We start from the raw sequence: 27,818 nt of genomic DNA on the forward strand, positions 1-27,818 counted from the left end.
CACAGATAATTATCAACCCCAAATATGTATATACAATCAGCTAGGCTAATGTATATCTATCTGGGCTCAACCAATTATCAGCCTGGGGTCAGCCAATTATCTGCGCCCATAATCGGTCGAACCCAGGCTGATAATCAATATATAATCGTTGACCCCTACACTAATTGAGCAGTGTGTCAGTTCAGACAGAAGTCACACATTTTTGGATTACCTGCATTAGCTCCTTTATTTGTGTTTTACAGCTAACAATTCATCAATAAGTGCAAATATATTCAAAGTGTGTTAACACTCACTACCAGTTTCAAGTGCTGCAGCAGCAGCAGCCACTAAAATGTCCCTTCACTTCATACTATGGTTGTTTGCAGGACAGACAATTCAGGTGTTTTACTAAATGCCGTGGACTTTTTCTGTCTGCATGATTCTTGGTTACTGGTGAAACCAGTTAAGGCAGCTTACAAACAAACACAGAGGATGGAATGTGGACAGTGCGTCATTTACCAGGAATAACACCGGAAAGACAACCACTCAGGTCAAAATTCATCAGTCCACCTACATGTGAGGTACAAGGGACACTCATTTGCCGAAAGCACTGTCAACATTTTGCCAGAGACCACAGAGGTTTTGAAAGAGTGCTTAAAAAGACACCGTCCACATCAAACTGGAACAGTTCTATTTAAACAAGAGTCATCATGAGATGACATATATCCCCGGTCCCCACAAATCAGCAATACAAAGTGTCGGGGGATCACCCGAGTACACCGTTATGTTAAATAAGAATGAAATTGGTCAACCGGTTCTTAACATATCACACTAACAAGCAAAAATGAACAGACATGCTGATCGCTATATCCCCTGCATTTCAAACCGGGGGTAAAAGGAAGTGGTTTTACCAATCAGTCACCTACACCGCCGTCCTTCCACCACAGTTTTACACCTACTCAGTTTCAACAACAACAATGGTTCAAATGTCTCTCTATAAACTCAAGAAAGTCCAGTTGCTTTCATCCACCCACCTACACCCTGACATGGAAGACTGAGTCATGACCGGTATCTTCTACCAAACAACAAAGGTTTATTGAAGTTATCAAGGTCAAATATGCTGTATGACCATAAACAGAAATACCCACTGGTCATGTTACCATCAGCTGTAAAGACAGTAAATGACGTCTAGTCAGTGGCATTGCTTTTATAACGCCAATAAACCCAGCTGTCCTAGTTTGCATAATGCTGCTGAGTGACAACAGCAATTACCCAAAATAATGTGTGAGGAAGTTTGTGCCGTTTTTCCACTCCACCACACCGATACAGTCCGTGGTATCAGTCAGTAACACTCTGTGGCAGCTCAAATACTGTCCTTGAAGAGGATAACGGGGACACGTTTGCTAGGTTTTTTTTTTACTTGGAGATATACTTTTCACTGTTGCTTGGGTGCACCTGCAGAAGAATCAGTGTTATTAAGGTACCAATCAATAACGAGTGTGTCGTGTAGTGACTGATCTGGTCACAAGGTGAGATCAACATAGCCAGGCTTTCTTTGTATGAGCTGGCTCAACTAACACTCAAGTCACTGTCAGAGTATCAGTTCTGTGATGGTGGTTATCAAGCTTCATCTCTCATCCCCAAATCCAATCAGTCCAATTTGGTTTGGCTTGGAAACATGTAACAGAAGCCAGCGACTTCCTGCCGCTGTGCCTCCTGACCAGCTGGCTCCCGGGCGTTTTATTTGTTGTGCAGGAGGTCTGTTTGTTCTGGCCTCATGCACGAGGCTTGTCTGGACAAGTTTTATGTTGTCTCCTTTTGCATGAGAGTTGCCCCAGCCATTGTCAAAGAAGAAGAAGAAGAAACTCAAAGAACGACCACTTTTTTGTGCAGGAAGGTGCAGAGAAAACAAAAGTCTGATAATTTAGAGGCTGCGTAAGAAAATCTCAGAGAGAGAGAACTGAATATAGCTGATGAAAACCACAATGAAACAGACAAAAGCATGAACGGAGAGAAAGAGCAATATGATAAAGTTCTTCATAGTGTCATTTTTTTTGTATCTGCCATTCTCAATTTAACATTTCTACTTTCAGCCACCCAGCTGTCTCTGTCCGTCTGTCTTGAAGACATTTATGAGCATCACTGTTACTCTGTAAACACTTTGCAAAGACGCCTTTACAGTTTGTACCCTCGACCTCACCTCTTGTAGTAAATTATTATCCTATAAGATCAGAAGTGAACCTTATCAGGCTGAAATACACCGACTCTAATTTCTGTTACGAGGACTAAAGTGGACCTGTGAAGATGTTATGTTCCAGATTTCAGACTAAAAACCTAAAAATCTAAGACAGTACAAACTCTGATTTTAATTCTGCGGTCTGAACACTGTTGTCCCCTCGGCTCTCTACAAACAGCTATACATGTATTTACATACTATATGTGGGAACATTCCTCAGCTCATAACGTTCACTCCCACCCTAACCAGATCCTTCATCTGATTGGCTGACAGTGAGTTTAAAGGGAAAATGCAGTCCATTCTATAAGACTGTTTCCTGTATCTCCGGTTAACTGTTTTCTTTGACAAACACACACACACAGCGATACAGAAACATGGTCTGCATTTTTATAAGGTACTTCCAGCTTATTTTTTTCCCCCAACTAAATAAATATAGCCTAGCTTAGAAACGTCTACTTCGCCAAACTCTGCTCTGTGTGGCTTTAAACTTCAATGACCCACAAGGCAGGTCTTTAACCCCCCGTTGGACTGATTATAGCTTTCTGTGGTGGGGCCCAAAGGTTTGTCTCTCTGGTTTCCCCCACAGGAGCAACAACTGAATCACATAGGTGGGACACATTTATACAGCAGCCTGGATGCTGCCGTGTTATTGACAAGACAACACAAAGGAACAGTCAATTTGAAATGAAATGTACTGCTGCCAGACAGTACATTTATATCTGTTTAGCTTTTAACAGCAAGTACAGATTTGAGTTAACGTAGTTGTTTTGGAAGTGATAATATTTTGCTGTCCTCTGAAATGACAAAGATCTGTTACTGTACATCTTGTGGTGGAATGACAACATGACTGACTGCTTCAAGGCCAATCCTTCATGGAAAAAGAAACAAAACGGGGACCTGCAATTGTATTTATATACCTGCACTTTGTAAATAGTGTGTAAATATTGTGGTTTTGAATGAATGATAGTGAGGATGTGTTTAACCAGTGAGAGTGAGGACTTGTCCTAACCTTTTTAATACTATTTGTCCATCTGTGTGTGTGGGTTTGGAGTGTGTTGCTGGGTGTGTGTTCGTGGAGTGTAAGAGAGAGATGGGGAGACTATGGATGGAAATTAGCTTAGGCTATAATCCTGTGTGTTATGGATATGTCTCTGTACATTGTCTTTTTTAACATGCACTGTCCCTTAATAAATAAATAGAAATAGAAAAACTTTGTTAAACTTTTGCAGTACATGTTGAGAGGTAGTAACTGAACAGTAAATCTCACAAGGGCTGAAATTTCTAGAGAAATTAAAGAAATTAAAACAGGTTATGTTAACGTTTACACAGACAACGGAGAAAGTAGCCATTTATCTGCCACAGCCAGGTGAAACATGAACGTTTCTTTGTCCTCTTACACCTGTTTGGATCCACGACACTGATACACCTGCATGTTGGATCATGCTCAGAGAAACGCACCATATGACCAAAATGTTGTACCTGACGTTCCCTAAAAATGTAACAAGTACACCTTATCCGAGTCTCACCTAGGTAATTGCTCATCTGACACAAAGTCATTCCAGTGGTATCTAAAGGTCCTCCAAAGTAACCTAGTGGCAAAAACATCCAATCATAGGCATAAGTCACTGGTTAGGGCCTATAGCTAACAACAATACAGTAAAACAGGAAGCACCAGGGCCCTAAAGACTTGGACCTTCATTCTCCTGTACATGTATCATCATCACCAAACACCTCTGCCCACAGCTGCATGTCAGGCCTGGTTTGCAGAGTTGGACTGGGGCGCCATCCAGCTAAAGCTAGAACTTTAGAAAGCCGTCACTGACACGTCTGTTCAGTTTAACAATTATTACTAATATTATCATTACTACTTGGATAATACAGTCTTCAATGAATTCAACAACAACTGGGTTAAAAACAGGTCTGGTTTCTCACCTTATTGATAAACATTTTATATATCTATCTATGGGTGATTCTTTAACTACGGGCACGATTGGCCTTGTAAATGTAATTTCCACCACACCATTGCCTTACAATATAAAGCGCCTTGGGGCAACTGTTTGTTGTGATTTGGCGCTATATACATGTGCTCTGATGTCACTGTTTATCTCCATAGAAACTACCAAAACAATCTTTCATACAGACTGTTTAAAGGGACATTACAGTGTTGTGGTGGAAATTACGGCAATAGTGTGGGACAACTACATTTTGTTTAAAACAAATCACAACAGTTGTATGACATTGAATACCCCAATTATGTTTTGATTATTTTACTGATATTTTCTTCAGAGATATTTTAAAATAATCGAAAAAACGTTTCTTTACCATTCATGTTTATCATTGAAGATCAAAAGTCTGGGTGTGGGACAAGCACAAAACGGCAATATGTGCATATAATGATGCTGAAAAAAGGTGAAAAAGTCATCATAGACTACTAGAGCAAATTTTTTAACACACTTTCATTGTAAAGATAACTATAAAAGTGTGAAATTTCCCCTTTTTTCTGTTTTTCATACAATATGATCAAAGGATATGATCAAAGTGCCCATATGAAATACTGTCACACCACAACTAGTCATTTTCATTACTGGTAAATTTGGTAATTATTTCCAAGATTAAATTGATTAGATTTTTTGGGGGGCCAAAAAATGTAAGAAAATTGTGATAAATGTCAATCAGTGTTTCCTAAAGAATGACGTCCTCAAATGTCTTGTTTTGTCCACAACCCAAAGATATTCAGGGTACTGTCTGAGAGGAGTGAAGAAACCTTTAAGAAGCTGAAATCAGAATTTGGACTCTAAATGATGAACTGATTATACTGTTGTCCAGCCAATGTAGACTTAAATTCTACACAGACCCCAAGATGACATCAGCTTTATGACATCATAATCCAAGACTGCCACCAGTGGACATTTACCCCTATCGTACCTTGGTCCTGCAAAATGCATTTTGTTTTGATGGCTATAAAATTAAATATCTAAGTACATACTTTAGTGCTTAATCAGGAGCTAAACAATACATATGGTGTAAAATCTAAAAGTTGAAATACCTTGGAAATGTGAGCCAACCAGCAGTTTCAATTCTATTTTAATTTGCAGCATAATCTGTAATAAATAGCACATTTTATCTCTGAAAACAGACAACTCTATTAGTATGCAGTCCTATATAGGCCCCAAGGCCCGTTGGTGCTGGTGCTTATCTCCAGATTCCATAGTGTCAAGCAGACAAGTGTCTACGACTCTTCCATGGACGGGACACCAGTCTGACGCAGGTTACTTCCCCAGCTGAGCTCAGTCCCCATTTACAGCTAGGTGGACTGAGACAATGTCGCTAAGGGTTTTCTCCAAGGACACAGACGGGTATAGTGTGAGTGGGATTTGAACCGAGGTCTACATATTGGCAGACTTGCATCTTATCCACTGAGCTTCCTCCTAACTGATGAGTCATCTCCAACCAGAACTCAGATTGTCTTTTCTTCCAAACATGTCGAGCTGGTTTCCAGCTCTGATCACTCACATACTAAATTTGCTCTGTTATTCTTCCTAACTGAATTACCAGATCTCCCTCCCTCCATCTTCTCATCCCTCTCTTTCAGGCTGCTATTTTCACTCGTTTTTATGTTTGCTTTCTTTGGCCTCCTTATTGTTCTCAAAATGGCCCACTACTCAACACATACACGCACACACACAGGTGTATAATACGCAACCCAAACACTTCTCTCTCTTTGGCCAGCTTGCATTTGTTCCACAAGACTTTATCAAAATGCCCACGTTCTCAAAGTATCTTCCTCCTTTTTGTCCCTTCACTTTTTTCTACACTGATGTCACGTGCATGTTTTGTCTCTCTCGTTATGTAACCACAGAACGGCCTAACAGACTCGCCAATGTCTTCCAAACAACTGGCACAGAACAGAAATGACTTGTTTTCCTCTCATACTTGACTCATTTTGGAGGAAAGGGCGCAGCGTCACCCTGTCTGACTAACAAGTTCCTCACGTTCACAACAACAACAACAATCAAGCTCTTTACAGATATATGAGCACTGCTCTGAAAGCTACCCCACAGACAGAAAAGCCAGTGTCTGGCAGTGCAGTTTGCTTCCTGGTGGTGAAGTTGTGGAGGACTGAGGGTTATAACGGCTGTGGAGGCCCTTTGTGGCTCATGCAATATTATACATATTACATAAGACAGTGAATCCCAAAGTGCAGGCCACAGTGTTCTTACGGTTTGGGAGTGACTTGCATAACATTTTCTGAAACTGAAATGCAGTTTTGAGGAGAGGTGGGAATCTTGAGGTGCCTCATGATTTGATTGCGATTCAATTCGATTATAAAATGAGTATTCTATTCTATTCAGGATTTCTTTTCCCCACTATGTACCTGGTACTGTTCACATCAAAGTCTTTGTATTGATCCATAATTAACTTATTTCCAAAACAATGGATAACAGTTCACCTGTGTGGCTCTCATTCACTGATTCTAAATTCTAAAACCCAGGGGGCTGATGCAACACAGCCAACTCACTAAAACCGCCCATGTAAGTGTGGCTTCAGACTGACGCGTTTGGATGTTTACCACTCCAGCAACGAAAAGGTCAGACTCACATCTGTAGCTTCTTTCTGCCTTTATGATCACCTGATCACGATATACGTGCACACTGGCTGCGCTCCAATGATGCACTCTGTACTTCTGTCAGAATAATTAAACCTGGAGCGTGCATTATGGCAACGGTGATGTGCCAACACACTAAACTGTAGAAATCGTGGAACGAAACATCTGTTCTCATCTTGTGCACATTGAGTTTCCTTTCAGTTACGCTTTAGTTTCAGCGGAAAGAACAGTGCACATATGTGCACTCCACCACAATGCACAACCGAGCACATATTAAAATGAAAACAGTGGATTTGGATTTTTAGCTCTTTAAGAAACAACAGAATGAGTCTGCTTTTAGTAGAGCTGTCAGCTACACCTTTCACAAAATTTTGCATAAAAATGTGAGAGGAGATTATTTCAGAATGCTTCTATCATTTTTTGGAGGGAGGGATGGACAGACAGACATAATCAATCCCCCTTCGGGCCTTTGGCCAGCCAGGGATAATCAGCTTGTGACATATACGATGAATACAGAGCAGGTAACTTCAACCATACCTGCTCCTAATTTTCATTATGCACATTATTATTTCCCCCAATAACCCCAAGTGTGTACAGTAGATGGCAGCATTCAGCAGGTGTTAGACAAGTCTATGGGATATTCAATCAACAAAATTTACTTGCTTTCTGTTCCTGATGAGGAGCAACTCAATTTTTAAAATCATATTATCCTGATTAATTGACTATCATTTTGAGTAATGTTTAAAAAATATACAAACACAGATTTCAGCATCTTAAATGCAAGTATTTCCTGGTTTATTTTTTACGAGCTTCTTTACTCTTATCTGGCAGTAAACTGAATATCTCTGGGCTGTGGACAAAATAAGACATCTGAAGGCATCATCTTGGGGTCTGGAAACCACTGATCTGCATTTTTCATCATAGTCTTAAATGTTATGGACCTAACAACCAATTGATTAGTCTGTTAATTATTTTCATGACTCATCAATTATGAACTTCATTTGTTACAATAGTCTTTTGCTCTTCAATCAATCAATAAATTTTTTTTATACAGCGCCAAATCACAACAAACAGTTGCCCCAAGGCGCTTTATATTGTAAGGCAAGGCCATACAATAATTATGTAAAACCCCAACGGTCAAAACGACCCCCTGTGAGCAAGCACTTGGCTACAGTGGGAAGGAAAAACTCCCTTTTAACAGGAAGAAACCTCCAGCAGAACCAGGCTCAGGGAGGGGCAGTCTTCTGCTGGGACTGGTTGGGGCTGAGGGAGAGAACCAGGAAAAAGACATGCTGTGGAGGGGAGCAGAGATCGATCACTAATGATTAAATGCAGAGTGGTGCATACAGAGCAAAAAGAGAAAGAAAGTGCATCATGGGAACCCCCCCAGCAGTCTACGTCTATAGCAGCATAACTAAGGGATGGTTCAGGGTCACCTGATCCAGCCCTAACTATAAGCTTTAGCAAAAAGGAAAGTTTTAAGCCTAATCTTAAAAGTAGAGAGGGTGTCTGTCTCCCTGATCTGAATTGGGAGCTGGTTCCACAGGAGAGGAGCCTGAAAGCTGAAGGCTCTGCCTCCCATTCTACTCTTACAAACCCTAGGAACTACAAGTAAGCCTGCAGTCTGAGAGCGAAGCGCTCTATTGGGGTGATATGGTACTACGAGGTCCCTAAGATAAGATGGGACCTGATTATTCAAAACCTTATAAGTAAGAAGAAGAATTTTAAATTCTATTCTAGAATTAACAGGAAGCCAATGAAGAGAGGCCAATATGGGTGAGATATGCTCTCTCCTTCTAGTCCCCGTCAGTACTCTAGCTGCAGCATTTTGAATTAACTGAAGGCTTTTTAGGGAACTTTTAGGACAACCTGATAATAATGAATTACAATAGTCCAGCCTAGAGGAAATAAATGCATGAATTAGTTTTTCAGCATCACTCTGAGACAAGACCTTTCTGATTTTAGAGATATTGCGTAAATGCAAAAAAGCAGTCCTACATATTTGTTTAATATGCGCTTTGAATGACATATCCTGATCAAAAATGACTCCAAGATTTCTCACAGTATTACTAGAGGTCAGGGTAATGCCATCCAGAGTAAGGATCTGGTTAGACACCATGTTTCTAAGATTTGTGGGGCCAAGTACAATAACTTCAGTTTTATCTGAGTTTAAAAGCAGGAAATTAGAGGTCATCCATGTCTTTATGTCTGTAAGACAATCCTGCAGTTTAGCTAATTGGTGTGTGTCCTCTGGCTTCATGGATAGATAAAGCTGGGTATCATCTGCGTAACAATGAAAATTTAAGCAATACCGTCTAATAATACTGCCTAAGGGAAGCATGTATAAAGTGAATAAAATTGGTCCTAGCACAGAACCTTGTGGAACTCCATAATTAACTTTAGTCTGTGAAGAAGATTCCCCATTTACATGAACAAATTGTAATCTATTAGACAAATATGATTCAAACCACCGCAGCGCAGTGCCTTTAATACCTATGGCATGCTCTAATCTCTGTAATAAAATTTTATGGTCAACAGTATCAAAAGCAGCACTGAGGTCTAACAGAACAAGCACAGAGATGAGTCCACTGTCCGAGGCCATAAGAAGATCATTTGTAACCTTCACTAATGCTGTTTCTGTACTATGATGAATTCTAAAACCTGACTGAAACTCTTCAAATAGACCATTCCTCTGCAGATGATCAGTTAGCTGTTTTACAACTACCCTTTCAAGAATTTTTGAGAGAAAAGGAAGGTTGGAGATCGGCGTATAATTAGCTAAGATAGCTGGGTCAAGTGATGGCTTTTTAAGTAATGGTTTAATTACTGCCACCTTAAAAGCATGTGGTACATAGCCAACTAACAAAGATAGATTGATCATATTTAAGATCGAAGCATTAAATAATGGTAGGGCTTCCTTGAGCAGCCTGGTAGGAATGGGGTCTAATAAACATGTTGATGGTTTGGATGAAGTAACTAATGAAAATAACTCAGAACAATCGGAGAGAAAGAGTCTAACCAAATACCGGCATCACTGAAAGCAGCCAAAGATAACGATACGTCTTTGGGATGGTTATGAGTAATTTTTTCTATAATAGTTAAAATTTTGTTAGCAAAGAAAGTCATGAAGTCATTACAAGTTAATGGAATACTCAGCTCAATAGAGCTCTGACTCTGTCAGCCTGGCTACAGTGCTGAAAAGAAACCTGGGGTTGTTCTTATTTTCTTCAATTAGTGATGAGTAGAAAGATGTCCTAGCTTTACGGAGGGCTTTTTTTTATAGAGCAACAGACTCTTTTTCCAGGCTAAGTGAAGATCTTCTAAATTAGTGAGACGCCATTTCCTCTCCAACTTACGGGTTATCTGCTTTAAGCTACGAGTTTGTGAGTTATACCACGGAGTCAGGCACTTCTGATTTAAAGCTCTCTTTTTTAGAGGAGCTACAGCATCCAAAGTTGTCTTCAATGAGGATGTAAAACTATTGACGAGATACTCTATCTCACTTACAGAGTTTAGGTAGCTACTCTGCACTGTGTTGGTATATGGCATTAGAGAACATAAAGAAGGAATCATATCCTTAAACCTAGTTACAGCGCTTTCTGAAAGACTTCTAGTGTAATGAAACCTATTCCCCACTGCTGGGTAGTCCATCAGAGTAAATGTAAATGTTATTAAGAAATGATCAGACAGAAGGGAGTTTTCAGGGAATACTGTTAAGTCTTCTATTTCCATACCATAAGTCAGAACAAGATCTAAGATATGATTAAAGTGGTGGGTGGACTCATTTACTTTTTGAGCAAAGCCAATAGAGTCTAATAATAGATTAAATGCAGTGTTGAGGCTGTCATTCTCAGCATCTGTGTGGATGTTAAAATCGCCCACTATAATTATCTTATCTGAGCTAAGCACTAAGTCAGACAAAAGGTCTGAAAATTCACAGAGAAACTCACAGTAACGACCAGGTGGACGATAGATAATAACAAATAAAACTGGTTTTTGGGACTTCCAATTTGGATGGACAAGACTAAGAGTCAAGCTTTCAAATGAATTAAAGCTCTGTCTGGGTTTTTGATTAATTAATAAGCTGGGATGGAAGATTGCTGCTAATCCTCCGCCCCGGCCCGTGCTACGAGCATTCTGACAGTTAGTGTGACTCGGGGGTGTTGACTCTTAAACTAACATATTCATCCTGCTGTAACCAGGTTTCTGTAAGGCAGAATAAATCAATATGTTGATCAATTATTATATCATTTACCAACAGGGACTTAGAAGAGAGAGACCTAATGTTTAATAGACCACATTTAACTGTTTTAGTCTGTGGTGCAGTTGAAGGTGCTATATTATTTTTTCTTTTTGAATTTTTATGCTTAAATAGATTTTTGCTGGTTATTGGTAGTCTGGGAGCAGGCACCGTCTCTACGGGGATGGGGTAATGAGGGGATGGCAGGGGGAGAGAAGCTGCAGAGAGGTGTGTAAGACTACAATTCTGCTTGCTGGTCCCAACCCTGGATAGTCACGGTTTGGAGGATTTAAGAAATTTGGCCAGATTTCTAGAAATGAGAGCTGCTCCATCCAAAGTGGGATGGATGCCGTCTCTCCTAACAAGACCAGGTTTTCCCCAGAAGCTTTGCCAATTATCTATGAAGCCCACCTCATTTTTTGGACACCACTCAGACAGCCAGCAATTCAAGGAGAACATGCGGCTAAACATGTCACTCCCGGTCTGATTGGGGAGGGGCCCAGAGAAAACTACAGAGTCCGACATTGTTTTTGCAAAGTTACACACCGATTTAATGTTAATTTTAGTGACCACCGATTGGCGTAACCGGGTGTCATTACTGCCGACGTGAATTACAATCTTACCAAATTTACGCTTAGCCTTAGCCAGCAGTTTCAAATTTCCTTCAATGTCGCCTGCTCTGGCCCCCGGAAGACAATTGACTATGGTTGCTGGTGTCGCTAACTTCACATTTCGCAAAACAGAGTCGCCAATAACCAGAGTTTGATCCTCGGCGGGTGTGTCGTCGAGTGGGGAAAAACGGTTAGAGATGTGAACGGGTTGGCGGTGTACACGGGGCTTCTGTTTAGGGCTACGCTTCCTCCTCACAGTCACCCAGTCAGCCTGCTTTCCCGGCTGCTCGGGATCTGCCAGGGGGTAACTAACGGCGGCTAAGCTACCTTGGTCCGCACCGACTACAGGGGCCTGGCTAGCTGTAGAATTTTCCACGGTGCGGAGCCGAGTCTCCAATTCGCCCAGCCTGGCCTCCAAAGCTACGAATAAGCTACACTTATTACAAGTACCGTTACTGCTAAAGGAGGCCGAGGAATAACTAAACATTTCACACCCAGAGCAGAAAAGTGCGGGAGAGACAGGAGAAGCCGCCATGCTAAATCGGCTAAGAGCTAGTAGCTACGCTAAGCTAGCGGATTCCTAAAAACACGCAAAGTGAATAATGTGTAAATAATTTAGAGGTGATTCAGCAGAAGGAGTGCTTTAGTTAAGGCACATAAAGATTACACTGGGAAACAAATCCTAATCTAGATAACTAGATCAATCTAATTGCGCAGATTAAACAGCTAACAGATACAGAAAAACACCGCTGTGCTCCGGAACACGAAGTGATACAATACCGCAGTGAGAGCCAACCACCAGTAGAGGCAAGCAAGAGCCTGGACCTCTTGAGGTCTTGTTGCAAATACTCATTATTAGGACTGTCATTGACATCCAATTTGTATATCGACATACATATGACTTTATATCGCAATATTTGCTATGTATTCACTATAACTGATTATGACATTCTAAAATTTATTCTTTGCTTATTGTTCTTTCTTATCATAATATTAACACATTCCTTGCCCATGTGTCCAGTGTGGTTTTAACGGGTTTTTAAGTCACTTGCAGTTGTATCGTAGGTGGTGGTACTGCACCTTTAAGTCAAAATAATGTTTTTTTTAAGACTTTAACAAATAAATTATAGCAGGATTTATCTTAGCATTTCTTCCTGTTGTTGAATGCTGTGGAAAAACAAAACAAATCAAATAATTGTGGAGTAAATCTTTAGAAACCAAAAACGTACATTTGTAGTTAGGCTCTAAACTCTGCTACTGTTGTGTCTTAAAATAAATAAATAAATAAATAAATAAATGCTGCCTGCACTGGTCTCCCTGTATGGTGGGAGACAGAGACAGGAAGTGTGCAAGACAAGTTTAGAGAATGAACAGAAAAAAAGGACCAAGACAGATTTTAACAGTAGCTGGACTTCTGTTAAACACACACAGAGAAAGGAATGTGGTGTCATGTTCATTCGGCTACTACTTTCTACAGATTACTACACAGAAAAGCAGGCAATGAGATTCTGAGTACTACGGTTTGAAATTGTAAGGATGAATTTGCCAGGAGATAGGAGGTAAACAGTTGCGATCGTGTTGAAAATTCATGACTCAATACCGGTATTCTTTTGTCCCAGCTCAAGTTAACTCGCCAACAGTTACACAACCACTCACACAGCTGCACTGTGTCAGCAGTCATGGCCAGTTTTGAAATACTCTCCTTCTCCTCAACCTCTTGCTGGTTCTCTCCCGCCCTGACAGTTTTTCGGACCCCGTCTGTGCCCAGTTGTGTTCACATGCACTTTTTTTTTGGCAAGCCTTATTTTGCTTGTTGTACACCGGACCTGTTTTTCGATCTCATTTGCTTGTTTCACTGTTGGAACTTTGTATCGGCTGTTTTGTGAGATGCTACTTTTCCCTCCCCTTTGTGGTGAGGCATCTTTTGTTAAACACATTCCTGATCACAATACCAAGGCATAAATGTTGTGCAAATGGGCCTAAACCTCTTGCAATTATGTCACCATTTATTGCCAGATAAAGCACGTTTAGGGTGTGACCCACAGCGCTTTTCAGACAAACACTTGGTGCTCATGTTTGCAAAGACCATCAGTTACAGGGATATTCCACAGGGCACCATTCTACTATGAGCACCCATGATTCAAAAAGTGCAAAAACGGGATGAAAAAGCTTAATCCCCTGTACTAGCAACTGCAGGCTTGCCTTCTCTACCCATGCACCCTCGACCAGACATGATCAAGCTGTTCAACTTTGAACAAAAAGAGTGCCCTGAGACCACAATATCCCCTGCTGGCAAATGCTCCTTTGGTATGTAGTTGCTATATTCTGATAACATTTCAAGGAACTGAACCAAGTTTCCCAAAATCCTTCCTAAAAATGCGAGAGGAGTTGATTTCAGAATGGAGGCATCAACTCATGAAACTGGCAGTGTCTAGATTTGTTAATCAAGGGCCATAACTCTTGCCAAAATGTGTCAGTCTTGTTCAATATTACAATATGTGTATTATCCACCCATAACAAGGATTTGTGCAAAGTTACATGAAATTCCTAATAAAAATGTGAGAGGAGTTGATTTCAGAATGCAGGCACTCAAGCGTGAAACTGACGGAGTCTAGATTTGTTAATCAAGGGCCATAACTCTGGTAAAATGAGCCTAACTCTAACAATATGAAAATATGTATACTACCAACCTATAACAAAGAATTGTACTACGTTTTCCGAAATCCCTCCTAAAAACGTGAGAGGAATTGATTTCAGAATGTAGGCATCAACTCATGAAACTGGCAGTGTCTAGGTTTGTTAATGAAGGGCCATAACTCTGGTAAAATGAGCTTAACTCTAACAATATAAAAATATGTATACTACCAACCTATAACAAAGAATTGTACAGAGTTTACAAAAATCCCTCCTAAAAATGTGAGAGGAGTTGATTTCAGAATGCAGGCACTCAAGCGTGAAACTGACAGAGTCTAGATTTGTTAATCAAGGGCCATTACTCTGGTAAAATGAGCCTAACTCTAATGATATGAAAACATGTATACTACCAACCTATAAGAAGGATTTGTACCAAGTTACATAAAATTCCAAATAAAAATGTGACAGGAGTTGATTTCAGAATGCAGGCACCAACTCATGAAACTGCCAGTGTCTAGGTTTGTTAATCAAGGGCCATAATTCTGCCAAAAATGTGTCAATCTTGTACAATATTACAATATGTGTATTATCCACCTATAACAAGGATTTGTACCAAGTTACATGAAATTCCTAATAAAAATGTGAGGAGTTGATTTCAGAATGCAGGCACACAGCAAGCACACAGGTGACAGTGTTAAGGAAAAAAAACTCCCTCCGATGATCTGAGGAAGAAATCTCAAGCAGACCAGACTCAAAGGGGTGATCCTCTGCTTCGGCCATGCTACTGACACAGTTGACAATACAAATATACAGGAAATTATTGGGCGAAGGCTTACACCCTTTTTGGGAGGGAGGGAAGGCGAGACAGACAGAAATCACCACAGCATTATCCACCTTCAGGCCGAAGGTCTGCTCCAATCAGCACTCTTTCATGCTTAGGCACACTCTCTACCATCTCGCCTAACTCACTCCAGAATCTTTTTTCTCCTTCATCTCACAACCTATCTATGGGGCATATGCACTGATGACATTGATCATCATCCTAGCAATTTCCAACTTGTCAGATATTCTTTTAACCTCCAACACACCCTTCTTCCTTTAGAATGACCCCAACACTATTTCTCCTTCCATCCACACTGTGATAAAACAGTTTGAAGCTACCTCCAAGACTGCCAACATTCAAAGTCCCGATTCTCACTTCCATATTTAAATCTGTAAATTAAAATTTAAATCCTTTCCTGCTGCCTCCACACACATTCTCCATATCGTCATCTTCTTTGCCCAACAGTAGCCCAATTTAAGCCAACACCCCGTTGGACAACAGCACCGGTGGCAACATTGTTAATCCGGTCTTCGGCTGATCTGGTATGGAAATTCAATGTGTGACCTGTATGCTTCATATGGCAAGATTTGCGCTGAATGCCCTTCTCACACAACCCTAATCATTTATCGGGGCTTGGGACCAGTACTCAGAACATACTGGCTGCAACCCCAAGTGGCTGAATTAGAAACCTGATTAAAAGGTCAAAATGTAACAATTTTTAGTAATAATGTCAATGTTGACACATAATCACCACATCAACAATTTGCTGAACACAGACATGACTTTAGTGATTGCGTTCCAACAGCAGATCAGTAACTCTTTCCTGCAGATAACAAAGCTCACTCTTTATCTTACCAGCAAAAATCCACTTAGTAATGAGTCATGAGAACTTACTTAAGGGGTCTGTCAATAAAAGCTATCTTATGTAAGCATTAATTCAGATAACTTTCACAAACCTGAAATCTATCTTCTGAAGGTCCAGTTACATTTCACACATCACTTAACTAGCCAACAATACGGCAGAGAAAATGTTTAGGTGCTTTCATATAAGAAGGACTTCTTAGTCCTTCTTATGAGAATTCATACTTCAGGGTAGGAATTCTGGCAGTGTAATAGGAACCATTAGTGATTTAACTGTATGTGGATTGATGGAAGACATAAATTAAAGCCAATCCACCACACTACAGAACTGCCTTGAGTCCTGGATGTCAGCCATCAAGCAGTCAACCGGTCTATCTCCACTTGCCGAAAGTAACCCTCTATCTGCCGCAACCAGGTGAAACACAGGTGTCCACTTGGTCGCCTATAGCTGCTAGGTTCCTCAGCCCTGTAAAACATTCTCTTTGGTCTAAGTGACAGCATTACAAGGTGGAGAAGAACAGTGGACCAACACTGAAGTCCAGATATTGTTGAGCTCATCCACGACGGAGGAAACTCAGAGAGACATCAAGGGGTCTCAGTGCAATATACAAATTTTTACCTGTCAACTTCGGCATCTATGACACACTGAAGTAATGTAGAGAAAAATTAAGACGCTCAAACAGGACTACAAAAAAACTTAATGACCACCACAACCAAAGCGCGCCAGACCAAGAAAACTAGTAAGTGATATTGCACTTTGGGTGGTTTCCAAGACCACAGATCAGAGAGCACAGCCATGGAGGCAGGCTTTCGGAGGTCATCACCAGTAACATGGACAGCAGTTCACTGCTGCAAGTCACTGCAGAAGGTTCCTAACTACTTTTATAATCTGCATCAAATAAATAAAATATTTACTTGTAATGTAATGTTATGAAGTGAAGTTACTAACTGGCGTGGGGAATGCAAAACGAAAAAAGTACTTGGGGAGGTGCAGTTCTCACTCAGTGAGTGGGTCCTAGAACTGAATCTTGCATACTAGTTGGTTCAAGAGCACCTTTTGTCATAGTATATTCTATTGATGGGAAACCTGAAAGCAAAGCATAAGTTTTTAACAGCATTTTTAAAAAGGACTGTATGGTTGGTTGTTTTCTTTCCCACAGAAATCTTGCATCCCACTTCACATTTTCCTCCTTTGTGCTGTACATCCCCTCTCTCCATCACTCTCAAACCTCTTTGGACTCTTAATCAAATCAGACCAATATGATCCACTCCGTCATCGCAGGCTCATCTTACAGGCTGGTTATCACAACATTCTGAGTATGATAAATCCTTATATTTCAATGAGAAAAATACATTTTTATCCTCTCGTAAAATAAAGAGTATTTTTCTGTATCATCAAAATGAAGATGTATCATCTATGTTTTTTTTTTTTTTTTAAGCTACACTGTACAGGATTTTGGGTGTTCATTACAAAAAAGTTGGATGATAGCAATTCTTAAACATCTTTTCATTACTGTGTACTTACAAACAGCAATGACTCGATGTGTTTTTGAAGCACTGAATGAACTCTACATATCTACATGGGAGCGAGCCCCCCCCCTCACAGAGGAGGCCACCATAATGACACAGCAGCCCAAATGAGAAACACTTATGGTGCACTTAAACGAGCATGCCTTTGCTTCATGCAATATAGCACGAACGTGGTGATGATCCCACCCACTGTGTTCACAGCTGGATGCTGTTCTTTGCTCTACTGGCTGCCACAAGCTCTGCGCTAAATGCTGCGTATATAACATAATTATTACATATATAACAATTATTTTGTGGTGGATTAATCCTTTTTTCTGCAAATTGGCTGTTGAAAATGGCTCTAATCATTTCCTGAATCACAGAGGAGGCTGCAGCCGGAGCCGTTCGCGCGCACCTAACAAGCCGTAGAAAGCATTTTGAGCAGTCTAAAAAAGAGTAATTATTTGATTTGTTTACATCTGACTTGATAAAACAGTTGCGTGTTCTTTCCTTCTTGTCTGCAGCTGTTAAAGTATGTTTATAACAGATTTAACTTCTTGTTATATATAATCCTTCAGACGAGCTACGCTCTGATGTGATCCGCTGGCGTCACCACTCACTCTGTTCACTTCTTCTTTACTCCACTTGACGAGCTGCACGTAGTGTTGGAGATTATATCGTGCCACATAGCACGACATTAGTGCGTGAAAGATTTTTTTGAACATTTCAAAATTCTCCGTGCACAATAGCACGCACCGGCACCCCTCTGGTGTCCTGTCTGCACCAGTTAAAGATGAGTTTACTCTCCAGCATGACACAGGTCATGATGTGCCGTGAAGTGAAGGCATGCTCGTGTAAGTGCACCTTTACTCTGTCTTCTCCTTTCTACAATGTATGGATCCACGTTAAACAAAATTATGACCAATGATGGCATGGTACAATCTGCAACCTCACCACTAGGTGACACTAAATCCTCACACTGTAGCTTTAATGTTTACAAATCTAACACAGCTTGATTAAAGCTACTTAGAGTAGGCTGGGAAAAAAAAAACAAAAAAAAAAACACTGACCAAGGGACGCCATAAATGCTTATGTGACTGTCCGGGACAATTAGAAAAACATGGTCCCACACAAAGGGGTACTCTACCACTGCAGGGATAAACCCTGTGACGCATCCTGTCCAGGGTGCACCCCGCCTCACACCTTATGACTGCTAGGATAGGCTCCAGCCAATTTATTTTGGTGTATTTTTTTTACCAGAACAGACTAGGATTTTAGGGCATAAAGCAGAAACAGAGATATGACTGGACATGTGTAAACTTTATTCACATTTTAATACTTCTCTCCTTTGGGGGAGTACTGCTGACCCCTTTGCTTTCCTTTACAGATAGAAAACAGAAGGTATCTGGAATTACTTAGGTTCAGGTTACTTTATTAATACCCATAGGCAGATTACTTATTAATTAAGTGACTTTTGTCTAAGACCCTAAGAGATTTGTATGAAGGAAATTATGTTTTCCCTGTCAACTGAAAAAAGGGTGAATTTAAATTTTAAGTTTTTAATGCAACAACTTCATACATCTTTGTGATGTCAAAAAGCTGCTTCATAACAGGGAAAGAGATAAAAGGAACACAGAGAAAATCTAAAGGAAAGAAATTCTGAATCTGATCAGTGTTTGTATTAAAACTGAATCAAATGTCCCTTGACCAAGGATCATCTGCAATAAACTGAAAAGATGTGTAGTTTTTGAGTTATTGTGAACAAAGTTGGACAGCGTGACGATCTCATAATCTTTGCCCTGCTGGTTTATGTAGGTAATAACTGATCACTACATCCCTAAAGTAGCAACTTTGTTTGGACAAATTTATGCAAAGAATACCTTCATCAGCTTTGACCTTTTGGCCATGTGGCAGGTGTTTCTGTACACGACCCAGCACACAGATGTCTCAGTATTAAGGACCCCAGTGGCTGGAGAAGGCCAAGGGGATGCCCACATTTCTCCTGGTTGCAGCAGATAGTTATTTTAGAGACATGGGAATGGGGTAGTTGTCTGACCGATGGCAACCAAGATGGGAATAGGCTTTTTATTAAATGGCCTACAATCAGTTCAGGACAAGACCACATCATTAAGACAAATAGTATCAATGTTGCTTTCACTCTGTCAACCATGTGTGCTGGATGGATAAATCTGGATAGGATGAAATTGGTGATAATACTGCAGCAGACATGCTTTGCAGAGGATGGGGGGAAGATATACTGGAAGACCTGTAACAGTATATCTTCCTAAGATATCTTCCCCCAGGGGGGAGGAAGATATCCAGGGGGGGAGATAAACTGGGACACCGGTAGACTTAGACTCATTTTTATTTTCATTCAGTAAAAAACATCACAGATGCTGTCGCAGAATGACATATTTTCCTTTCAACTTATTCCTTCATTAAGAATCACGTGATATGCCATTTGGCTCCAAACCTGTTCAGGTTTTGCTTGGACTGGGTGCTGAGTAACGTTGTGGAGTCCTGAGACCTTTGTAACCACATGACTTTTTGTGGGTGTGAATGGACCAGCTATCTGCCTGGGTGAGCCTCAACCCAGAAGCAGACAGTTCTATAATTTGAATTTGGTAACTCGCAGTACAGGCTTGTGGTCCCAGACCTGGTCTGACCTGACCTGCTCTCAAAGGACATGACTATACAAGCGGATTAACAGTTGAGGAGGGAAAGACATAGAAATGACTGAGAAGAGGTGGTAAGAAGCAAATGATGTAATTTGGGGGATTTTCCATGTGGCTGAAATTGGATAAGCTACCAGTATCCAAACCTTCCTCTGTTTTAATTCTTTGAGAGACACAGTTGATCTTATCAGTTCTAGCAGCCAAGAGGCAGGGTTTAACATCACGTGTCTCTACATGAAGTGACTGCTATAATAGTTATGCCTATGTGGCATTCCTGAACTTTTTTAAATTTTTGGTAGAATACCTCTATATTTCTGGAATGAGAGCACAGGGATTCAGATGGTCAGGTCAGGTCTGGGAGCATACACTGGTGATATGGCCCAATGCTTCCACCACAGTATGGGTCCAGGACAGTCATTCAGGCAGACAACAGCATGCATAACAGCTGATGTTACCTCAATGCAAGGTTCAATCCCAGTAGCCTTCCTTTGACCTACCATGAAGAGCACTGGGATTGGGTCCAAGTGTCACGCCTCCTCTGAGTCTCTCCAACTAACCGCTCGTTTGAAAACAAAGTCATACCAGTACTACCCATGGATCTTCCAAAGTGACCTAGTACCAAAAACATCCAGTCCTAGCCATAGGTCACCGGTTAGTGCCCAAGTCTAAGAACCGTACAATAAGACAGGAAGCACCAGGACCCGAACGTCTAAAACTTTCATTCTCTTGCGAAGGTATTGTCATTGCCAAGTACTCCTGTCTCGTGACCTGATGAATCCATTATTTCTTCCCAGGGCTCATCCAAGCCCAAGGGCTAAGGATAAAGACCTAAGTGAGTTTCTCAAGTTATTTCACTACATACAGATACATTTTGAGACCAAATCCAGAAAGTTGTTGAAACCCTGGATCTTAGATTTGTTCCAGGGCAATCACAAAACTCAGATTACCCGAGTCTTCACTCAGCCTCAAGTGCAGCAATCAGGGCAACTACTGATTCCACAAAGATCACAGCATGATTACAAAGTAAACCTTTTCCAGTCAAGGAATCTGAAAAATCTATTTTCTTCTCATCAATACCCATGTGATAGCCATATTGGATTTCCAAAATGGCTGCTATAAAATCCATCCATCCATTTTCTTCCGCTTTATCCAGAGTCAGGTCGCGGGGGCAGCAGCTCAAGCAAAGCCGCCCAGACCTCCCGATCCACACACACCTCCCCCAGCTCCTCCGGGGGAACCCCAAGGCGTTCGCAAGCCAGCTGAGAGATGAAGCTTTGTATGACAGCCTATTTTATAGACCTGAATATTCATAAGTAATGAAAGCTTATTTTGAAACTATGGGGTGCAAATCAGTTAATTATCTTAATCAACCCCTATGAACCAACCGTCAAAAAAAAATAAATAAAAAGATCAGCCCTTAGTATTTCAGGCAGTGATCATCTTTGATTATGTAACTTGCAAGTGGAAAAAGGATCATAATCTTTATTCAACACACCACACAAATCATTTAATAATCTACTTATTTTTCCTGATGTTCACTTATCTTGGATGTTTATGTAATTCTTTGTGTCATTTTATTATTGTGACAAACTGGACTCTCTTTACCGTACATTCAGTGAATAAAAGGTTATCAAGAAAATGTTATGAAATCAACATATCAAAAATAACAGGACTTACTGATTTGTTAACACCTGTTATGCACTTGTGTAAAATGTTACTTCTGTCTTTATTCAACAAAGAAAGGCATCACTGAAAAACAAACTGTTGCTACACACCGACAACACTAAGTCCCTTCGGCTGCTCCCTTGTTTGCACTTGGGGTCGCCACAGCAAATCCAAGGTGGATCTGCATGTTGAATTGGCACAAGTTTTACGCCGGATGCCCTTCCTGACGCAACTCCACATTACATGGAGAAATGTGGCAGGGGTGGGATTTGAACCCGGAACCTTCTGAACTGAAACCAAGCGCATTAACCACTTGGCCACCACCCTTATTTTTCCTGCTGTTCACTTCTCTTCTTCACTTCACTTCTCACTTCTATTATTGTGACAAACTGGACTCTCTTTACCGTACATTCAGTGAATAAAAGGTTATCAAGAAAATGTTATGAAATCAACATCTCAAAAATAACAGGGCTTACTGATTTGTTAACACCTGTTATGCACTTGTGTAAAATTTTACTTCTGTCTTTATTCAACAAAGAAAGGCATCACTGAAAAACAAACTGTTGCTACACACTGACAACATCACTTCCTATTACGGTATTTAATTTCTTCACAGCTGAACTTTGAACAGTTACTCACTCATGTTTCCTGTTTGAGCCCTGAAATTTCACATCTGGGCCTTTTCCGAAACCGGTTGCTAAACACTCCCCCTAATGACTACCCCTCATTTTGTGCGCTCCCACGAGGGCCCGTCATGTTAGGTACCATCTGAAAGCAATAAAAAAAAATTGTATAAGTGGCTTATACAGTCCTTATCCGCCGAACCAGCATGGATGCAGACTCAACACGCTGGTACAACATAAAATGTCTTCCAACGGTGAAGAGCAGCAGCGGTAGCAGAAGGCATTCAGATGTGCGTTCCACTGACACACAGAATAATGAAGAATTGATTTGTTAAATGTCCCACAACTCTGCACTCATGATAAGCCCTAAACAATCTGGAAGGAGTCTGCAAAGGAAGACCAGTGACACAAACACATATGAACAAAATGAGAGGATCTCTCTATTGGAAAGAACTGCTGATAAAATGTAGGAATCACATCTTTCTCAACATTTTTGCAAAATGTATTATTTCCAAGCAGGCTTAAATGATTGCCTTAATTTGTGTTAAATAAATGCCTTCATATACTCTCTTTTGTTTTTTTGTTAAAATGTGCCAACAAAGATTCAGGGATGAGATTTTTTCACGGATCCATGGATTTCTGCAGATTTGACAGTCCTGGGGGTCGATTTTGTGAAACGTCCAAATCTGTTGAGAAAATCTTAGGGGGGGTAAGAATGCAAAAAAAAAAAAAAAAATTAATGCCAGGAGTACCTTTGTCGTCTATTCAGAACACTGAGTGGTCTTTGTTTGTTATCGCCAACGCAGCAAGTTCGATCAGTATGTCAGTCAGCCGAACGCGGACGTAACGCTGCGCTGATCAGTGACCAGTATGAAGTAGGTGCACAATGAGCATGTAGTGTAAGGGAGGTAACTGTGTAGTCTTTCAACTTCCAATATTCGGTAGTTTTCCCTCAAACAAATCATAAAACCGAGACGGTATCGAAGCGCAGTCGAAGCTATTACTTACGCACATTTTCATTGGTTATTACAAAGCTTATGACCAATCAGCGCAAAGGTTATATATGTGTTTTTCCTGCCCTTTCCTTTCTCCCGCCCTTACATGTATGTTTGTTGACAAGTGTGCCATGCTGAAAGTGGAGAATGCTGAAAATCAAGTAAGTCTACAACCCCTGGCAAAAAGTATGGAATCACCGGCCTCGGAGGATGTTCATTCAGTTGTTTAATTTTGTAGAAAAAAAAAGCCATTTCAAATGGCAACTTTCTGGCTTTAAGAAACACTAAGAAATCAAGAAAAAAAAAATTGTGGCAGTCAGTAACGGTTACTTTTTTAGACCAAGCAGAGGGAAAAAAATATGGACTCACTCAATTGTGAGGAATAAATTATGGAATCACCCTGTAAATTTTCATCCCCAAAATTAACACCTGCATCAAATCAGATCTGCTCGTTAGTCTGCATCTAAAAAGGAGTGATCACACCTTGGAGAGCTGTTGCACCAAGTGGACTGACATGAATCATGGCTCCAACACGAGAGATGTCAATTGAAACAAAAGGAGAGGATTGTCAAACTCTTAAAAGAGGGTAAATCATCACACAATGTTGCAAAAGATGTTGGTTGTTCACAGTCAGCTGTGTCTAAACTCTAGACCAAATACAACATGGGAAGGTTGTTAAAGGCAAACATACTGGTAGACCAAGGAAGACATCAAAACATCAAGACAGAAAACTTAAAGCAATATGTCTCAAAAATCGAAAATGCACAACAAAACAAATGAGGAACGAATGGGAGGAAACTGGAGTCAACGTCTGTGACCGAACTGTAAGAAACCGCCTAAAGGAAATGGGATTTACATACAGAAAAGCTAAACGAAAGCCATCATTAACACCTAAACAGAAAAAAACAAGGATACAATGGGCTAAGGAAAAGCAATCGTGGACTGTGGATGACTGGATGAAAGTCATATTCAGTGATGAATCTCGAATCTGCATTGGGCAAGGTGATGATGCTGGAACTTTTGTTTGGTGCTGTTCCAATGAGATTTATAAAGATGACTGCCTGAAGAGAACATGTAAATTTCCACAGTCATTGATGATATGGGGCTGCATGTCAGGTAAAGGCACTGGGGAGATGGCTGTCATTAAACCATCAATAAATGCACAAGTTTACGTTGATATTTTGGACACTTTTCTTATCCCATCAATTGAAATGATGTTTGGGGATGTTGTAATTTTTCAAGATGATAATGCATCTTGCCATAGAGCAAAAACTGTGAAAACATTCCTTGCAAAAAAGACACATAGGGTCAATGTCATGGCCTGCAAATAGTCCAGATCTTAATCCAATTGAAAATCTTTGGTGGAAGTTGAAGAAAAATCTTAAAAAAAAAAAAAAAAAAAAAAAAATCCGGAAATCACAAGGTATGATTTTTTTAATAATTTATTTGTATGTTACTGCTGCAAATAAGTATTTGAACACCAGTGAAAATCAAAGTTAATATTTGGTACAGTAGCCTTTGTTTGCAATTACAGAGGTCAAACGTTTCCTGTAGTTTTTCACCAGGTTTTCACACACTGCAGCAGGGATTTTGGTCCACTCCTCCATACAAATCTTCTCTAGATCTTTCAGGTTTGGAGTTTCAGCTCCCTCCAAAGATTTTCTATTGAGTTCAGGTCTGAAGACTGGCCAGGCCACTCCAGGACCTTGAAATGCTTCTTACGGAGCCCATCCTTAGTTGCCCTGGCTGTGTGTTTGGGGTCATTGTCATGTTGGAAGACCCAGCCATGACCATCTTCAATGCTCTTACTGAGGGAAGGAGGTTGTTTGCCAAAATCTCGCAATACATGACTCCATCCAGCCTCCCTTCAATACGGTGCAGTCGTCCTGTCCCCTTTGCAGAAGAGCACTCCCAGAGTATGATGTTTCCACCCCCATGCTTCACGACTGGGATGGTTTGCTTGGGGTTGTTCTCATCCTCTAAACATGGTAAGTGGAGTTGATTCCAATAAGCTCTATTCTGGTCTCATCTGACCACATGACCTTCTCCCATGCCTCCTCTGGATCATCCAGATGGTCACTGGTGAACTTCAAACGGGCCTGGACATGTGCTGGCTTGAGCAGGGGGTCACTGACAACCAGTCAGTTGTTCTGTGTCACTCACACACAGTATGCATGTTTATCACGCTACTAGTATGCAGTAGTTATAGCAAGACTTAGCCACAGAGTCTGGAACAACTCCAGCCTCACTGAGAAGACAAAACTGTGCGAGGCATGAACCGCCTAAGCCAGACATGAGAAAAAGCTCAACAGCTACCATCTGAGGTGCATTAGACGAATTCTGCACATCAGATGGCAGGCCAATTTGCCCAACACAGAGGTCTTGGAACGCACCAACATAAGCAATATGTTCACCATTCTTGGCGAAAGTCGCCTTTGTTGGCTTGGCCATTTGGCTGGTCGACCACACCTGCGCTTCAAGGATGTCTGCAAAAGGATATGAAAATGTGCAGCATCAATGTCAACACATGGGAGCAGTGTGCAGAGGACCGTGCAGCCTGGCGCCTTACTGTCAGAACAGGTGCACAGAGGACTGCGCAGGAGAGGAACCAAGGTCTTGCTGAGCAATGAGCCAGGAGGAAGGAGTGAGAGCGGCAGCCTCAGCAGGCATCACAGTACACATGCAACAAATGCAGCAGAGATTGTCACTCGTGCATTGGACTGATAAGTCATTCAAGCAGGTGCAGATAGAAACAAAAGACAAACATTTCCTGCATATTTCTATTGTCAACTGTGTTGGTCGCATGGTCCAAGCAGAGGGTCACCCCATTGAGTCTGGTCTGCCTGAGGTTTCTTCCTCAAACCATCAGAGGGAGTTTTTCCTTACCACTGTCACCTGTGTGCTTGCTCTAGGGGTTGGTAAGGTTAGACCTTACTTGTGTGAAGCACCTTGAGTCAGCATTGTTGTTATTTCAATCAATCAATCAATTTTTTTTTTATATAGCGCCAAATCACAACAAACAGTTGCCCCAAGGCGCTTTATATTGTAAGGCAAGGCCATACAATAATGATGTAAAACCCCAACGGTCAAAACGACCCCCTGTGAGCAAGCACTTGGCTACAGTGGGAAGGAAAAACTCCCTTTTAACAGGAAGAAACCTCCAGCAGAACCAGGCTCAGGGAGGGGCAGTCTTCTGCTGGGACTGGTTGGGGCTGAGGGAGAGAACCAGGAAAAAGACATGCTGTGGAGGGGAGCAGAGATCAATCACTAATGATTAAATGCAGAGTGGTGCATACAGAGCAAAAAGAGAAAGAAACAGTGCATCATGGGAACCCCCCAGCAGTCTACGTCTATAGCAGCATAACTAAGGGATGGTTCAGGGTCACCTGATCCAGCCCTAACTATAAGCTTTAGCAAAAAGGAAAGTTTTAAGCCTAATCTTAAAAGTAGAGAGGGTGTCTGTCTCCCTGATCTGAATTGGGAGTTGGTTCCACAGGAGAGGAGCCTGAAAGCTGAAGGCTCTGCCTCCCATTCTACTCTTACAAACCCTAGGAACTACAAGTAAGCCTGCAGTCTGAGAGCGAAGCGCTCTATTGGGGTGATATGGTACTACGAGGTCCCTAAGATAAGATGGGACCTGATTATTCAAAACCTTATAAGTAAGAAGAAGAATTTTAAATTCTATTCTAGAATTAACAGGAAGCCAATGAAGAGAGGCCAATATGGGTGAGATATGCTCTCTCCTTCTAGTCCCCGTCAGCACTCTAGCTGCAGCATTTTGAATTAACTGAAGGCTTTTTAGGGAACTTTTAGGACAACCTGATAATAATGAATTACAATAGTCCAGCCTAGAGGAAATAAATGCATGAATTAGTTTTTCAGCATCACTCTGAGACAAGACCTTTCTGATTTTAGAAATATTGCGTAATATAATAATAATTATTTAGTTTAAATCTGAGTCCTATGTCGTTAACCATAGACTGTGCCGCGTGAACACAGAGCATTGCCATTTGTAGGTAGATAAACAACCATTGAGCTGCATTACACAGAGCATCCGAGCTTGTGAAAAGGGCATGGATAAAAAAGCGATAATGTCATGATGTGGTAAGTATTACCATTTAATTGGGTATTTGATTTTTCAAATTCAGTATTGCCCTAACGTTATTGCTTATAGGGCTTAACAAACTCTCTTTTCCTCTGTCCACATGTGCCACACAGTGTATTGTAGAATGCCACATGACATTCTGTACGTCACGTGACCTGTAGTAGAGGAAACGGTGTTTAAACAGTAATAATTGGCGCTATATAAATGAAAATAAATTGAAACTGAATTGGAAAAGTGTATAAAAAAACTCAAACAA

General features: G+C 40.9%; 1 protein-coding gene across 2 annotated transcripts in view; it reads right to left on the reverse strand.

The window, feature by feature from the left end:
- The window catches only part of LOC117514743 (proline-rich transmembrane protein 1-like), a 58,910-nt gene that overhangs the window by 18,845 nt on the left and 12,247 nt on the right, over window positions 1–27,818 (reverse strand). The window lies entirely within an intron of this gene.

Source organism: Thalassophryne amazonica, chromosome 7, assembly GCF_902500255.1.
Source record: "Thalassophryne amazonica chromosome 7, fThaAma1.1, whole genome shotgun sequence".
Taxonomy (NCBI): Eukaryota; Metazoa; Chordata; class Actinopteri; order Batrachoidiformes; family Batrachoididae; genus Thalassophryne; species Thalassophryne amazonica.